The sequence below is a fragment of the Panthera pardus genome, unplaced genomic scaffold, assembly GCF_024362965.1.
Source record: "Panthera pardus isolate Hobbes unplaced genomic scaffold, ASM2436296v1 HiC_scaffold_20, whole genome shotgun sequence".
NCBI classification, from domain to species: domain Eukaryota; kingdom Metazoa; phylum Chordata; class Mammalia; order Carnivora; family Felidae; genus Panthera; species Panthera pardus.
The window spans coordinates 86,824,470-86,841,803 of NW_026526766.1; the positions used below are offsets into that span (position 1 = coordinate 86,824,470).

The following is a 17,334-nucleotide window of genomic DNA, read 5'->3' on the forward strand; positions in this document are numbered from 1 at the left end:
ACTACAGCTCCTTTGCCTTAAACTATGCTTTTACCGTCTCACTGGATTACAGCACTGGGAATGATATTAACACAACCAGCTCTAATCTCCTGAGTGCTTACTTTGTACCAGACTCTGTGTTAAGGACTGTAGGTCATCAGACCCTTTTCTAAAAATGTTTATTTATTTATATTTGAGAGAGAGAGAGAGAGAAAACAAGCAGGGGCGGGGCGGAGAGAGGGAGACAAAAAAGCCAAAGCAGCCTCTGTTCTGTCAGCACAGAACCCAACGTGGGGCTCGAACTCACAAACTATGAGATGGTGACCTGAGCTGAAGTCAGAGGCTTAACCAGCTAAGCCACCCAGGCGCTCCGATCATCAGACCCTTTTAAAGGCCCCGGAAAGAACGTGCTTTCCTCACCTCCATTAACAGGCAAAGACACTGGTAATAAACATAATATAACAACTAACGCTCATATTGAGCTTCTGGAGGTCGAAGGAGGGTCCGCACCACCCACTGCCCGGTACAGGGCAGAAGGTTACACTCACAAGGGAAAAGATCCCACCCAGCTCATGGCCCTTCCCCCTCCTCTGCCACAACCTCAGCCCCTCTCACCCTCTCTGGGCACTGCCTGCTCTGGGGAAAGGTGGTGTCTTGGGGTTCGAGGTGGCCAAGGCCCCCTGGCTTCACAGAGGGCAAGGAGAGCCCGTGCTGGATGAGGATGTACTTAACCAGTCTGGCCGCCTCGGGGCTCCAGCTGGAAACCAGGCTCCGGCTTTCACTGCAGGGGACAGTCCTGTAGGCGGTGGTGCGTGTGCCCTGGGCGAGTCTTGGGGAATGGGAGTTAGCATCACGCTGCACCCTCTGTGGGGCAGATCTGTCCTACTGCTGCCAGACCCTTTGTGCCTGCCTGGGACTGAGCCTGGAATAGTCCCCTGCGGGGAGGAGTAGAACACAGACTTTGGTATCCCGCAGATCTTGGCCGTGTGAGCTGAGGCAAGTCACTTCACCTCTCTGAATGTCAGTCTCCTTGTGGATAAAATCAATAAAAATAAGATAATTCATGGAAAGCATTTTCCTTAGTGCCCGGCACATAAAAGATGCCCAGCAAATGATAGATATTCCTAACAGAGTGGGCAGTTAATGAATGCTCACTGGGTCACTAGCGAAACTATGACATGTGGGGCTAGATGTGTGTGAATTCACTTATGTTCATTGGCAGGGCTGACTTCTCTATCAGACCTCTGCAGAAGGCATAGGGCTCAGGATCTACCATACGTTGAGGAGCCCATGAAAGTGTTTTAATTTATTTTAAATTTTAATTTATTTTATTTTATTATTTTTTAATTTTTTTAATGTTTACTTATTATTATTATTTTTTTTTTGAGAGAGAGAGAGCTAGCATGAGCAGGGGAGGGGCAGAGAGAGAGGGAGAGAGAATCCCAAGCAGGCTCGCGCCATCAGCACAGAGCTGGACACGGGACTTGATCTCACAAACCGTGAGATCATGACCTGAACCAATGTCAAGAGCCAGCCACTTAACCGAATGAGCCACCCAGGCATCCCGAGTTTTATCTTAAAATAAGGGGGGGAAAAAAGGGAATATAATAATGATGAACGTATAATAACAAATCCAGTCTAGATGATGTTCATTCTTTATACCTCATGGTTGTAAGATACAATTTATACTTCTTTTAATGGAGAAAGGGCCCCATGAAAGTCACAATATGACCTTGAACGTAGGTAAATTGTTTGTGGTTACGACTTCATGCGCAAATATGAGTGGCTGTATTTGAGCATGTGCACACATCTCTGTGTTGTCTGTGAGCATGCAGGTGTAGTGGGGGCAGTTTCCAGAAACTTGAAGGGGAGGGAGAAGGCACTGAGGGTCTGATCTGAGGCCAGGAAGGGACAGGTGGCCCTGTGGGTGGCCCTCACCCAGGAACACCACCAGGTGTTCAAAGTGGTGCCCTGGGCAAGGAGAGGGTTTGAAGGACTTGTTGTTCTGGAAGCTGCCAGCAGGGGGCGCAAGGAACCGGCACTGCCTAGACTTCCGCCTAGTTGGCCCTGGGACTCCACACATTTGAGCAGAGGGTGACCTTTGTGCCACAGGAGGGTACTGTGGCCTCACTGCACTGAGGGGGCCCACAGCGGGTCGCATGCTTGTCCGGGCCTACCGTGAGGTGGGCCTGCTGACCTTCCAGTCCAGAGTCCTCCCACTGACTGGGACAATCCAGGGACGGCCACAGGGGCCTCATTCACAGGCACCTGGTGGCTCTGCAGGTGGCCTTTCTCAGGCCCCACTCGCCTCCAACTCCCCAGGCCTCACCCCTCAACCTCGAGGAAGCCGACTGCTCTATAGCCCTGAGGTCTGTCCTAAGACCTAAGACCTTTTATTTACCGCACACTTTCTTTGTGCGAGGCAGCCTGCCAGAACCATCCGTGTTCCATCACTTTAAAATCCATGAGAAAGGTTCCATCAAGATGTTCAGGTTACATGAAAAAGGCAGGTTGATATCAAAGCTGACTACAAAGCTTCAGTAACCGGGGCGCCTGGGTGGCTCAGTCGGTTGAGCGGCCGACTTCAGCTCAGGTCACGATCTCACGGTCCGTGGGTTTGAGCCCCGCGTCGGGCTCTGGGCTGATGGCTCAGAGCCTGGAGCCTGCTTCCGATTCTGTGTCTCCCTCTCTCTCTGCCCCTCCCCTGTTCATGCTCTGTCTCTCTCTCTGTCTCAAAAATAAATAAAACGTTAAAAAAAAAAAATTTAAATAAAATAAAAAAAAACAACAACAAAGCTTCAGTAACCAAAATAGTGTGGTACTGACTCAGACATACAGACCAATTGACTAGAACAGAGAGCCCAGAAACAAACCTAAATATCTACAGCCAGTTGATTTTTTTTTAAACACACGTCTTTTTTTTTTTTTTTTTTTTAAGTAATCTCTACACTCAACGTGTGGCTTGAACTGATGACCCTGAGATCGAGTCGGATGCTCTAATGGCTGAGCCAGCCAGGCACCCCTGGTCAGCTCATTTTTGACAAGGGTGACAAAACGATTCAATGGATTCAAGAAGAAACAGTCTTTGCAACAAATGTGCTACGACAGCTTGATAGCCATACACAAAAGAATGGAGTTGGACTTGAAGGGAATCAACGACCTTGACCACATTCTTGCTAGTGTCCTTTGATGCACAAGTTTCAGTTTTTATGATGTCCAAACATAGAACTACCTTACAACCTAGCAATTTCACTCCTAGGTAATATACTGAAAAGAAATGAAAATCCACACTCACACAGAAACGTGTACACGAACGTCCGCAGGAGCACTGTTGATAATTATCAAAAGGTGGAAATAATCTACGTGTCCATCAGTGGATGAACGAGTACACGGTGGTATGTCTGCACAACGGAATATTATTCAGCCATAGAAAGAAACAATAGACATACCGACTCATGCAGCAGCTTGGCTGCACTTTGAAAACATACTGAGTGAAAGAAGCCAGACATAGGAGGTGACAACAGGGTATGATTCCTTTCATAGGTGACATCTAGAATAGGCAAATCCATACAGTCTGAAGGAGGTCAGTAGTAAACAGGAGACAGGAGGGAGAGATGAGGAGTGATCATTTAATGGGTAAAAAGTGCTTTTCTGGAGTAATGAGAAAGTTTGGAAACTAGAGAGGAGTGGAGGTTGCACACAACATCGTGAATACACTGAATGCCACTGACTTGTACACTTTAAAATGGTTGATTGTAGGTTATGTGAATTTCACTTTAATTTTTATAAGGTAGGGTGATAAAAAATAGCTGTTGAAGAACAATATAAGCCCATTTGCCTTTTTTATTTAAAATGTTTTTTTAATGCTAATTTATTTATTTTGAGAAAGAGAGAGCCCAGTACAAGCAGGGGAGGGGCAGAGAGGGGGAGGGGGAGAGAGAGAGAGAGAATCCCAAGCAAGCTCCGTGTTGCCAGCCACCCTGGGATCATGACCTGAGGTGAAATTAAGAGTCAGACACAAAAAACTCAGCCACCCAGGCGCCCCTAAAGTGTTTTCTTTCTTTACAAAAATGTATCAGTGGGGTGCCTGGCTGGCTCAGTGGATCTAACATGTGACTTTTGACATCCAGGGTCCTGAGCCCAAGCCCCACGTTGGGTGTAGAGCCTACTTTAGAAAATGCGGGCACCCTGGTGGCTCAGTCAGTTAAGTGTCTGACTCCCAAGTTTGATCCTAGGGTCATTAGATCGAGCCCCGTGTCAGGCTCTGTGCTGAGTGTGGAGCCTGCTTGGGATTCTCTCTCTCCCTCTGCCCCTCTTCCCCATTTGCAGGCTCTTTCTCTCTCAAAAAAAAATTTTTTTTGTAAAAAAAAAAAAAAATGTATCAAGCGGGTGCCTGGGTGGCTCAGTCAGTTAAGCGTCTGACTTCGGCTCAGGTCATGATCTCATGGTTCACGGGTTTGAGCCCCACGTTGGGCTCTATGCTGACAGCTCAGAACCTGCAGCCTGCTTCGGATTCTATGTCTCCCTCTCTCTCTGTCCTTCCCCTGCTCACACTCTGTCTCTGTCTCTCTCTTTCAAAAGTAAACATTAAAAAATTTTTTTAAAAAATGTATCAAGGATAATCTTCAGGGTGGCTCTCCAAAGGAAACAGAATCACTCTCTCGAAGAGATACCCATACTCCCATGTTCATTACATTATTCACAATAGCCAAGATATGGAAACATCCTATGTGTTCACTGATGGATGGATGGATAAAGAAAATGTGGTTTATGTGGGAATGCAAGCTGGTGCAGCCACTCTGGAAAACAGTATGGAGGTTCCTCAAAAAAACTAAAAATAGAACTACCCTACGACCCAGCAATGGCATTACTAGGCATTTATCCAAGGGATACAGGTGTGCTGTTTCGAAGGGACACATGCACCCCCATGTTTATAGCAGCACTCTCGACAATAGCCAAAGGATGGAAAGAGCCCAAATGTCCATCGATGGATGAATGCATAAAGAAGATGTGGTCTATATAGACAATGGAGCATTACTCAGCAATCAAAAAGAATGAAATCTTGCCTTTTGCAACTATGTGGATGGCACTGGAGGTATTATGCTAAGTGAAATTAGTAAGAGAAAGACAAATATCATATGACTTCACTCATATGAGGACTTTAAGAGATAAAACAGATGAACATAAGGGAAGGGAAACAAAAATAATATAAAAACAGGGAGGCGGACAAAGCATAAGAGACTCATAAGTATGGAGAACAAACAGAGGGTTATTGGAGGGGTTGTGGGAGGGGGGATGGGCTAAATGGGTAAGGGGCATTAAGGAATCTATTGCTGAAATCATTGTTGCGCTATATGCTAATTTGGATGTAAAGTAAAAAAATAAAATTAAAAAAAAATTTTTTTAAAGATAGGAAAACATAAAAAAATAAGGTATACCATTATTATAAACACTATTCGTATTCAAACATAATCTCAACATGACAAGTCATTTGCTCAGAGAGTCCACAGTATCACAGGCAGAAAGCATGAGGTACCTGAGAAAAAAGAATACAAAGGGAGTCCTGGAGGACAGCATAATTACCCCAACTACAATGAAGAAAGAATTCATTTGTTTTATATGTGGGTGTTTAACATGAGTAAGATTTGACGATGGTTAAGGGGGAGATTCCAAGGAAAAGAAACGGCCAAAGCAAAGACATGTGGCCAGGAAATTATTCAGTTTGTACAAGGAACAGCAAGAACTTTGGGCAGAGAAACGGTAGAGAGCAGTGAGAAACGGAATTACTAAGGTTGGTCATGTGTTTGCTTGTTAGAAAACACACACACATAAAGGAAGGACACAGATTACTTTCATTGTTTTCAAATGTGATTCCTAAATATCTTGTAATAAAACTAAAGCACCACACTACATCATTGTCAAAAACCCAAAACACACACACATGCAAACCCACAAGTGAGGAGATGTAGACTACTGGTTCAAATGAGTGTAATTCACTGTCCTAGTCTAAATGCAAGGAAAGAATTGAAAGCAAACGCATTCAAAATCTTTCACAGAATGCTAACAAAGGAATATCTAAAAATGGAGTTCCAGAAGCTTGTCATTTGATGTCCTGTAATGTTTTAGTGACGTGATTATCCTCAAGCATGCTATTATTATGAAACAGTAAATCTGATGTGAACTGGAAAAAAAGAGAAAGAAAATGTGGTTTCTGTATATAACGGAATGTTATCCAGCCTTAAAAAAGAAGGAAGGTCTGCCATTTGCTACAACACGAATGAATCTGGCAGGTGTGATGCCGGGTAAAATAAGCCAAAGGCAGACACTGTGTGGGGTCATTTATGTGCAGAATCTGGGTGGGAAAAAGTTGAACTGCTGGAAACAGAGTAGAATGGTGGCTGCTGGGCTAAGGGGAGCAACCCCTTAAGGGTAAGGGGCGTGGGGAGAGGCTGATGAAAGGGTATAATCTTTGCTAAAAGATGAATGAGTTCTGCGGACCTAATATATAAATGGTGACTAGAGTTGATAATCCTATATTGCCTAATTTTTTAAAGTCTATTTATTTATTTTTAAGAGCGAGCGAGAGAGAGCAAGAGGGGCAGAGAGAGAGGGATAGAGAGAATCCCAAGCAGGATCAATGCTGTCAGCGCAGAGCCCGATGCAGGGCTTGAACCCACAGACCGTGAGATCATGACCTGAGCCAAAGTCGGTCGCTCAACCGACTGAGCCACTCAGGTGCCCCCGGCACCGCTGTATTGTACAATTTAAATTTGCTAGGAGAGTAGATCTTAAGACTTCTCACCAAGGCAGGGGCGGGGGGGAGAAAAAAAGAAAGATAGCTATGTAAAGTAATGGATGTATTAATTAACTTGATTGTGGGAATAACTTCACAATATATACATGTATCAAATCATCATGTATAATTTAAATGTATCACAAACTTAATAATTTTTTAATTTTAATTTTTGAGAGAGAGAGAGAGAGAGAGAGAGAGAGAGAGAATCCCAGGCAGGCTCCACACTCCACACAGAGCCTGACTTGGGGCTCGATCCCATGACCCTGGGACCTGAGCTGAAATCAAGAGTCGGACACTGTACCGACTGAGCCACCCAGGTCCCTCAAATGTATTACAGTTTTATTTGTCAATTATAACTCAGTAAGTCTGGGGGGGCAGGGAATTACTGAGAGTAGTTTGAACAATGCTTGCTTTCTAGTTGTGTAACTTAGGATACGGAACAAGAATCTTTTCTCAGCATTGATGAGTGAACACACTCCTTTCTGAGTTTAGATCAACTTCAATTTTATCCCTTGTACTTCAATGTCATGAAGTATATCTGGGAGTTCCTTTAATGTGCCGGCATCACTTCCTCTGGGACACCTTCATCCTTCATCAGAGCCACATGCGTCACCTATGTCGATCAATTTGCCTTCACTAAGTGTCTCTGGTTGCACATCTGGAGTTTCTGGAACAGCAACGAGCTGCTGTGTCAACATCCCCACAACGGGCTATTTCTTTTATCGCCCCATTTACACTCTGCATTTCTTTGCCGCACTGTTCGTCTTTGTTGGCCAGTTCCTTCATCTGATTATCCGGTTTTGTAGCCTGTCGTCTGGGTTTATCACTGGGAGACAGAGGTCAACACGACCCCGAGCTTTGGGGTCGGTGTGTGAACTGAATACCGTGCACCGTGACCAATCAGGGTCAGGCTTTGGAAGAAGCAATGTGATTAGTCACCGACCACCAAGCACACCCGATGTTGCCGCAGTCACGTGTGGACCGAGGGGTAGGAAGGTCTGTACTTCATGCAACTGCTCATAGTTAATAGAACATGGCAACCGAAATCTGCATCGTGTTGTTGAGACCCTGGCGTTACTTCACGGAACCGCGGCGTCTGAAACTCGTTCTGCCGTGTAAAGCAAGGACAGCTTGATCATGTATGTATTTGTGCAGAAGGCTGTTTCCAGGGACACCACTAAATTATTGATAGTGGCTTTCTCTGGGACTGGGTTTGGGGTCTTATAAACTTGTATACTTTTTTTTTTTTTTTAACAAGGCTGTACAGCTCTGGAATCAGACAGACCTTGGACTGAAGCCATTTACTAGCCGTGTGACTTTCTGCAAAGTATTAAACCTTTCTGAGAAGCGTGTCTTTTTTGCTTTTAAAGTTTATTTATTTTGAGAGACAGCAAGGGAGGGGCGGAGAGAGGGGGAGAGAGAGAATCCCAAGCAGGCTCTGCACTGTCCACGCGCGGAGCCCCCACGCAGGGTTCAAACTCACGAGCCGTGGGATCATGACCTGAGCCGAGATCAAGAGTCGGAGGCTTAACTGACTGAGCCGCTCAGGGGTACCTCCCCACACACTTCTTTTTTTCTAAGAATCATTTCTGTGTAGGAACGACGGTAGCACCTGCCTCACGGAGTTGTAGCGAGAAGCCAGTGAGAGGACACAAGAAAATCGCTTAGCGCGGTACCCGCAGAGAATCTGTGCTCCACAAATGTCGTCATTGTTATCATCAGTCCTCAACTATTAGTCCCGTAAGCATTGTAGGCAAGGCAGGCGCTATGGCAGCACTGGGGAGGCCAGCCCCGCCTGGAGGGGAGCAGAAATGCACCAGATGACCTTTAGGACGCCTTCCAGGGCCGCTCCCCCCCGGCCTCTAAGGTCTCAGGCTTCCTTGCTGCCAGGCCAGGGGCTGGGTGCCAGTGGTTAGTGCCCTCCCCCAACACAGAACTCTACCAGCTTGGGCAGATCCTGGGCCACCTCTTGGCCAGCAGGTGAATGACCCCTCGGGAAATGACGAAGTCTCTGGTGGCTGATGTCAGCCACGTGTCCCATTGGATCAGTCTTGCCAAGAAGCCCGCGTTAATACCGGATCCAAAGCCCCGGTAGCTGGCCTTTGGAGTTGGCCCGAATGCAGACAGACTCTGCAGGTTCTATGTTCTCTCCTCTTCCAAGCATACAGATTGTTTGCTTTTGTTTTTTTGTTTGTAACTTTTTATTTTGGGTAGGCTCCATGCCCAACGTGAGGCTTGAACTCATGACCCTGAGATCAAGAGTCGCATGCTCTACCAACTGAGCCAGCCAGGTGCCCCTAATTTGTTTTCGAATAGACGTCTGTGGCCCTGCCCTGCATGCCCCCCAGTCTGAGACAGGCCTCGTCTCTCCCTCCGTGTCCACTTGGGCCTTCCTCTGAACTCAGAGATCACCTACTCTACATCTGACCCCTGCACTTCTGTAATCTTTTTTTTTTAATTATTATTATTTTTTAATGTTTATTTATTTTTGAGAGGAGAGAGACAGAGCATGAGCGGGGGAGGGGCAGAGAGAGAGGGAGACACAGAATCCAAAGCAGGCTCCAGGCTCTGAGCTGTCAGCACAGAGCCTGATGCGGGGCTCGAACTCACAGATCGTGAGATCATGACCTGAGCCGAAGTCGGACACTTAACTGACTGAGCCACCCAGGTGCCCCAGCACTTCTGTAATCTTGAGAAAAACCTAGTAGGAAGGCACTGTCATCCCTATTTTTCCTCAAAGGAGAACAACAAAGGTCATTCAGCTGAGAGCCTACTTTGGGATTCAAATCTTGGGGTTCACAGGCTTCCAAAGTCCAAAGTCTTGCCCCAAACATCCCTCTTTTCAGGAGGTGGGTATTGCCACCTCTGTCGGCTCCCCTGGGGACCGGAGTCATGTCCTTTGGGCTTCCATACCACATGGCAGCTTGCGAGGGCAAGCAAGGGGATTTTGGCTTGGGCCCACATCACCTAAGCCCATTCTACGCAATACAGAGAGTTGGTTTTAGTGTTTCTCAAAAGGGGCACACTTAGTATTTGGGGTGAGTCAGTTCTCTACTGGGAAGATCTATCCGGTGTCTGGAAGGAAGTTTAGCATCCTCTGGGCTCAAAACGTCGGATACTCCCAGTTACTGAGAAAACAGAAATGATGGTGCCTCTGGAGAAGGGGCCTGGGGAAGGGGTACCGTGCCCAGGCAAGACCAGCCTGTTCCACGAACAATCCCAGAAAATGAAAGCTTGGACATGGATGGAGTGGTCCCAAGCTCCACTCTGGACCGTGCTCATTCCATGCCACAAGCCAGATCTCTAGGCTCAGTTTCCTTGTCTGTACAAGGGGATAGCCATAATGCAGTCATTCACAGAAAGCATTCAAGACAGGTCCTGGCCCACAGGAACCCGTCAATAAGAAGCTGTTGACACTGAAACAAATACGGTTTCCATGAAAATTTGTTAATCAAGCAGGGCAACAAAGTCTCATGCCAGAAAATGAATCTTGACTTTTCTTCCTTTTTCTCTCTCTCTCTCTCTCTCTCTCTCTCTCTCTCAAATCTAAAAGCAGATAATCCCTACAAGACACATGTTTCCTGAAAACTTGTTAAGTCAACGGTTCTGACCCAAGGGAAGTGACAACTTGTCTGGAGAGATCTAACAAGCACACTGACTTACACATAGTTTTCCCTAGACTTTGGAACCGGCAAAGGAGAGAGAAATGACTTCTGAAGCCCAGAGGCAGGTTTCTGGGCCAGGGGGGCTGGTGGGTGGAGACCCTGAGTAAGACACACAGGAGGTAGCCCACTCCTTCCTCCTGGCACAGGACCCAGATCCAAAATCGAAACCTCACTCTTTGAGGTACTTTTCCACATGGGAGAAAATATATATGTTTATACATTTATTTTTTTCAATTAAAAAAATTATTTTTTTTAATAAAGGAAGGGTCGTCTTTTTTTTTTTTTTTTTTGAGTACTCCAACATGGGACTCAGACTCACAATCCTGAGATTAAGACTCCCATGCTCTACCGACTCAGCCAGCAAGGTGCCCCTCTATGTTTATATATATATTTTTTTAATTTTTTTAACGTTTTTATTTATTTTTGAGACAGAGAGAGACAGAGCATGAACGGGGGAGGGTCAGAGAGAGGGAGACACAGAACCTGAAACAGGCTCCGGGCTCTGAGCGGTCAGCACAGGGGCCCGACGCGGGGCTCGAACTCACGGACCGCGAGATCTTGAGCTGAGCTGAAGTCGGCGCTCAACCGACTGAGCCACCCAGGCGCCCCATATGTTTATATATTTAATGCCTGGCAAGAACATTAGAAACAGTCCTACCACTTTTACCGATGGAGAAACTAAGGCTCAGAGCAGGGAAATGACTTACCCAAAGTCTAGAGTCCTAGAAAATCACAGAAGGACCCCAGCTGTAAATCCAGAGCTTACACTGCTGTCCAGGAATGAGGAAGCAGAATGACCATCTGGTAGTTCTTTCAAGGATCTGGCAGTGCCGTCTGGCAGTGGGATGTGGCCCCACGTCGGCTGGGGCAGGAGTACCTCTCCCACCGTAGCTGGTGTGACTTTGCCCAGCTGGCTACAGAACTGTACAGAACCAGGGGGGGAAGAGGAGGGGTCATGGCCAGCACTCAACCTGAGAAACCAAGCAGGCTTAAGCAGCCTGGAAGACGGGAGCTCCCAGTGCTGACGCCTTTACTCACCAGGGCAGTTTCTGCTACAGCAAATTGGCCGCCAATCTGGAGGCCGGCGGAATTTGGGGGATGGGGTGGGGGTGGGGTCTGTGTGGGAGGTGGGTGTGTCAGTAAAGAACTTCCTCCTTTCTACGAACTCTCCCGTGTTCCTTTGTCGCCCCCACCTGGATTATAAAATCAGGGCGTCCTCCTGTTTGGAGCTGCACCAAAGGTGAAGTGTGGAGTGGAGGGTGGAAAAGCCACAGATGTGGTCCTGAGAAGGCATCTCCAGGAGCAAGGAGTGATTCGTGCAGAAGCCAGACTGAACATTTCCAACCTGTGCGGTCTCGGATCACGTGGGTCACCGCTCTGCTTGGGTCTCTAGTCTCATCGTTCCTCCTTCCGGACACCCTGCCCATCTTTCAGACACAGATTAAAAGTTACCTACTTTGAGACGCCCTCTCTGACTCCACCCGGACGGACGGAGCCAGATGCCCCTGCCACTGTACAACTACGACCTGAGCTTCCATCCACCACAGAGCTCATCAGGGACGTTAACTGCTGGGTTGTCCGTCACCCTCACTAGACTCCAGGGACAGGAACCGTGTATCCTGTTCCCCACCAGATCCTCAGTCTCTGGCAGCTCAACCAGAAGCGTGGGTCTCCCAAAGCATTAGTGCCTGGAGGCTGAGGGAGAGACCCAGGAGCCCCGCAACCTCTCTCAGTGAAGTGGGGGAGTCAGGCCTTGTGGGGACCCTCTTTGGGCAACTTCCTTAATTTCTCTATGCTTCACTTACTGATCTGTAAAATGGGACGGATCTGCGTGTAATGCACAGGGTAGGACAGGTGGGAGCACCGGTGGCAGGGGTGGTGGTCATGACTGTTAGCTCTATAGATGGGGACATGGAGGCTCAGGGAGGGATATGCCAGGTTCACAGCCCCCAAGATGGATGGGGGCAAGCCTTGGACTCCAGTCTGGGCTCTGGCCCCCAGTGTTTCTTCTCTTCCTTCGTTCTATTCTTGTTCTACCTGCTCAGCCAGTAAACAGCCAATCAACAGTTACTGGATACTTACGGTGTGCCAGACTCCACACTGGCTGTTGTGTGGTTAATAACAAAAAAGCTTCCCGCTAAGAAGTGGGGCCTGGAGACCATGGGCATTAAGGGTAAAACCCTCCAGGGCTCAAATTCCAGCTTCTCCTCTTGCTGGCCGTGAGATATTACTAAAGTCCCTAATCTCTGAGCCTATTTCCTCCTCTCACGACAAGGGAAAAATCGGACCTTCCAGCAGGAGGGCTGAAACCAGGCACTGGCTCCACACTTGACGGATGCCAGCAGTTATTATCTTACACATCACCTTACTCAAAAAATAACTAACCTGTGCACATGCTGGTAAATTCTCCCCCCTTGCCCAGGACTCCAGCTCTGTCCGAGGCCACCACAGTTAAAACTTCTTGTGCATCTTACCAGACGCCTGCTGCACACACCCGCAGACACGCACACTCCTTACACACGTTCTTTTACACAAACTGTAGCGCCGATCTACGCTGTTCTTTTGCCCTTTCCTGTTTTTTAAAAATCTAAGGTATCTTGGAACTCGTTCGATGTTAGTGCATATTGAACATTTTTCGTTTTAGTGGCTGCACAGCATTCCACTGTATGGATTATTTCTTAATGTGGTTGCTGTTACTATCATCAGTGTGGGAACTGCGAGGACCCGGGCTCCATAGAGCTGTGTCCCGGCTCTGCCTATAAATGACCGAGTTACCTGGGGCTCCACGCTCCCCACAGGTACTATCGCGGGGGATGGGGGGTGAAGGATATGGGTGCAGAGGACCCGCCTGGCGGGTTCCCAGCGTCCAAGTGCGGGTCAGCGTCTAGCGCGTGCAATTTATCCCCGCGGGCAGCTCCAGGTTGGGTTAAGATTTCGGCGCAGCCACTCCGCCGTACCAGCAGCACCAAACGCAGCGAGTTTTCTGGCACAAACGATCTCGGAACCGGTTAACAGGTCGTCCGGCCTCGGCACCCGGCATCGGAGCAGCAGCAACGCGCAGGCACCGGATACTCACCCCGGCCTCGGCGGCTTCACCGCTCGTCCCCCGGCGAGCCCCGAAGGTTACAGCAGTCCCTGTCCCTTTAAGGGGGCCGAGCCCGGGTTCCGCTACTTCCGCCCCAAATCAACATGGCGCCAGTAGGGAGCCTAGGGTGTGAAGGCACGGAGAGAACTCCCGTCAAAAAAATGGCGACGCCCTAGCTGCCGCGCTCGAGCCGGCGGTGACGTCACTTCCGGGGCGGAGGAGGTTGAGTGGTGCAGTGAGGGACAAACAAAAGGAGGCGCCGGAGGGGCGCAGCGGCCGGCGGCGGGACGGAGCGGCCGGGGCGCGGGGCTGCCTGCTGGGCAGCCGGACCCGACGGGACAAGGTGAGTAGGTGGGGCGGGGAAAGGGGCGCGAACTGTCACCTTTAGAAACCCACTCCTACCCGCCCCCAACCAGCTGCCCGGCCCCGGCGCCCCGGGCAGCTTGGGCTCTGCCCGCCCGGGCTGGCTCCCTGGGGGCCCCCGCCGCGGCTCAATTTGGCCCACCTCCAGGCTCCCGGGTATTCCAGGTCTCCGGGACCCCACCCTCTCCCCGGTGCCGGGGCGCGCGAGCCCCCTCCCAGGCACCCCAGTGCCTCCCTGTGCTCTACAGACCGGGAGTTTCCGCCTGGGCTCCCCCAGGTCCCCTTGTCATCCCCTGGGTTTCCCTCAGATCCTAACCCCTACACGCACACACTCCCCCCTTGCTAGAGGTTCCACCTCTGAGCTTTCTCCTTGGCAGCTTTCATTTCGTTTTCAGAGGTTTCCCCTGTTCTCTTCTCCTGGGCTCCTGGCCCCGGGACCCCTCCCTCCTTTTGATCAGGCGGGAATAGTGCCCCGACTTGGGGGGCAGGATCCCTGGCCAAGATCTTGGGCCCCCCGTGTGAACAGGGGTTCCTAGGAAGAATGGTTCAGGGTCCGAGACCCCAGGCCCTGCCCACGTCCTGTGCATCCATATGGGCCTGAGAACCAGATCTGATGCGGTCCAGGCTGGAGATCAGCAAAGTTGGTTACCAGGCTGAAGGAGCATGGCCGAGGTGGTTGGGGTTCATGATGATTCTGCTTCTTTTATTGACTGCTTCTTCTCCTTGGTCTGGACTGTAGTGAACCAAGATTCGGCCGGTTCTCAGCTGATGCAACTACTGCCTTTTTTGGGAAGGAGGAGAGATGGTTGGGGGGGGGGGGGTGTCCAACAGCCTTCTGATCAGGACTTGGCTGGAAGGGTGGGGCTGATCACACTCCTCTGATGCTTCTTCTCCAGTTCTACTCCAGGAAGACTTTTGAGAATGAGGTGTGAGGATGAGGAGGGAGAGAGCTTGGGGAGGGAAAGGGAATTTGGGCCTAGATTGTGGAGGAGGGATTCGGTGCAGCCGAAAGGCTTCCATGGGTCTCTCCCACCTTTTCCATTAGGAGTTTCTTTAACCCCTCTGAACAGAGAGACCAGCAGTCAGACCGACTGGAGGCAGGAGGAGGAGGAGGTCTGCTATTGGCGATACTTCCTGTGGAGGGGGTGGGGGGGGGTGGGAGTTTGTTCAGAGGGACTGGGCAGTGCCCATAGCTCAGTCACACTGAGCATTGCCTTCGTGAAGGTCAAGTCTTTCTCTGGCTCTCGAGGGAAGGCAATGACTTGTTCTGGAGGACTGGAGAGATGCTGGGGCATGAATTAAGGGCCTCTGCCTCCCTGTCTTCCCGGTCTTAGTGGTGCTTTGGGGTAGAGTCTAATATCTCTCTGCCGTCCAGGGCACAGAGCAGGGGCCCAAGAAATGTTTGTGACTCTTGCCCCCAATCTCCCTCCTCCCCCAAACTCAACCATATGCTTTTGTGCTCCATCCCTTGGGCCCACCCACTAGGAAGCAGTTTCCTCTGCAAACTTTGAGTGGCCTTTCTGGACAGGAGAGGGTCCTGAGGACTGCCCCAGTAGGTCAGAACGTGGGGAAGTGGCTGGGCCTTGGGTTGCTATCTGGCTTGGCCTGGACCTCACCTGTAGGAGCTGGAGGGAAGGGATTGGCCTGGTTCCTGACTGCCTCTCCTGAGAGTGGTGGTGGTTCCACATTTTCACATGGGGACACTGAAGCACAGGTTAATGGTCTAAGACCTCATGAGAAGTCGGGTGGCCCTAGAGCCCAGTACACCATCTCTCTATCCCTTGATTCAGCCAGCCAGCCAGCCAGCCAGCCAGCTATTCCTTAGTAAGTGCCTGGCCTGGACCAGAAATGATGCGAGAGAACATGGTCCCTGGCCTCCTCTGAGCTGCAGTCTGGGAGGAGAGGCAGGCAGGAAAACGTTGATACAATGGCCAGCGTAATAATAGAAATATTACAGAGGAAGGAGGCATTAGCTCAGGGTGAACATGTTGGGAGTGTGCAGTGTGTATTTCCTGGAAGAGGTGAGACTAGAAGAATCAGTGACAGGGAGTCCTGAGGCCTGACTTCTGGTCCGGGCTGTGCCCTGGGCAAGTGACTGGGCTGCCCAGCCTCAGTGGGTATCCTGTCCTTGAGAAGGGTGGGGGGGATTAGAGTCTGGCTTAGTGGCCTCCGTGCCTTTATAGCTCTAGGTGCTTTACTTACTACTAGTGGCCATCTCCCTTGTGTGGATTTGCTGGGTTATTGATTTCTGTACCTCTCCTCTGGGTTGGAGACTGTCTTCTGCTTCTTTCCTCCCAGCATGGTGCCTAGCCCTGAGTAGGTGTCTTTAAATGCTTACTGGCATAAGTGGTTAAAAGGCTCCACAGTCCCTCTTAGAGCCATTTGAGTCCCTTTGTCTGCCCGTGCACTCCCCACCTGCACTCCCTCCTTCCTGCTAACTCCTGCATATCCTTTGGCCTTTCCGGATGGCTGGGGGGCCACAGTCTCAACTCCTAGTGGTCTGGATACTCCCCCTTACCCCTACTGTAGTCTGGTCACACTTCTGTTCCCACCCTGCTAACTTGTCTTTTCCAGTCTTGTGAATGGTTTTGAGCGGAGTGCCTCGCGTGTTTAGATACTCACTAAATGCTTCCTGACAGGTGCTGGCTGGGTTTTGTGTATGCGTCGAACTCGTGTGTCTGGGCTGAAGCTGTGCCTTTGCCTGGACTCAGCTCGCCCCACGGGAACTCACGTCCCGTCACTTCCCACCTCCGGTCCTAGATCTGGCCAGGCTGAACCACTCAGCGTTGTCTAGATGTCGCGTTCTCTCCCTTCCAGGCGAACTTGTACTCTTTCTCCAAACTCTGCTCTTCCTTAGAAGTCAACTCAGGCGACACCTTTCCCAGGGAGCCTTCTCTCACCCCACCGCTCTGGGTCTCATGCTTCCTCTGTGTCCCCGTAGCTTCCGGGTACCCCCAGCAGAGCCCTGGGCTCCCAAGAGCTGACTGTAATCGTTGCCTTGGCGTCTCCCAGTAGGCTGTATGGTTCTCTCTTGTCACCCCAGAGCCCAGTCCGGGGCCTGGCACTGAGCAAGCACTCAGAAAATGTTGGCAGCACAGCAGGTAACTCTTGATAGCCACACACATCCCTGCTGACAGTAGCTCTTGCTTCCTCGTAGGGAGGCAGCTTCCATGGAGCGAGAGGAATGCCAGGACCCTGCCCAGACAGACGTGGGCCAGCCTCAGCACCGACAGCCAGCACGCAGATAGCAGAACCGTCCAAGGGGTAAGGACTGGGCCCCCCCCCCGCCCACCTCCACCGCCAGGCCAGCCTCCAGTCAGGTGTCTGCCCCAGCCGAGGGGGCAAAGGGCAGTATCTCCATCTCTGCGGTCCTTTGCTATTCTTACTACGGGTCCAGGGCATCTAGGGCAAAGGTGGCAGGAGAGAATTCTTCTTCCTCCTCCCGA

At 50.0% G+C, this 17,334-nt stretch overlaps 2 protein-coding genes across 8 annotated transcripts in view; one reads left to right on the forward strand and one right to left on the reverse strand.

Moving 5' to 3' along the window:
• The window catches only part of KYAT1 (kynurenine aminotransferase 1), a 34,750-nt gene extending 21,137 nt beyond the window's left edge, over positions 1-13,613 (reverse strand). The window contains exon 1 of one of the 2 annotated variants that reach the window (XM_019420866.2): positions 13,517-13,613. The gene's annotated coding sequence lies outside the window, so the exon portion shown is untranslated. The remainder of the gene's footprint in view (positions 1-13,516) is intronic. The other variant, XM_019420868.2, reaches the window with a different exon arrangement.
• A 125-nt stretch (positions 13,614-13,738) lies between these two features.
• LRRC8A (leucine rich repeat containing 8 VRAC subunit A) overlaps positions 13,739-17,334 on the forward strand; it is a 31,003-nt gene continuing 27,407 nt past the window's right edge. For 3 of the 6 annotated variants that reach the window (XR_008424364.1, XR_002072868.2, XR_002072867.2), the window contains exons 1-2: positions 13,739-13,868; positions 17,046-17,152. The gene's annotated coding sequence lies outside the window, so the exon portion shown is untranslated. Of the gene's footprint in view, positions 13,869-14,095; positions 14,561-17,045; positions 17,153-17,334 lie in introns of those variants that run through there. The other 3 variants (XM_019420860.2, XM_019420861.2, XM_019420863.2) reach the window with 3 other exon arrangements.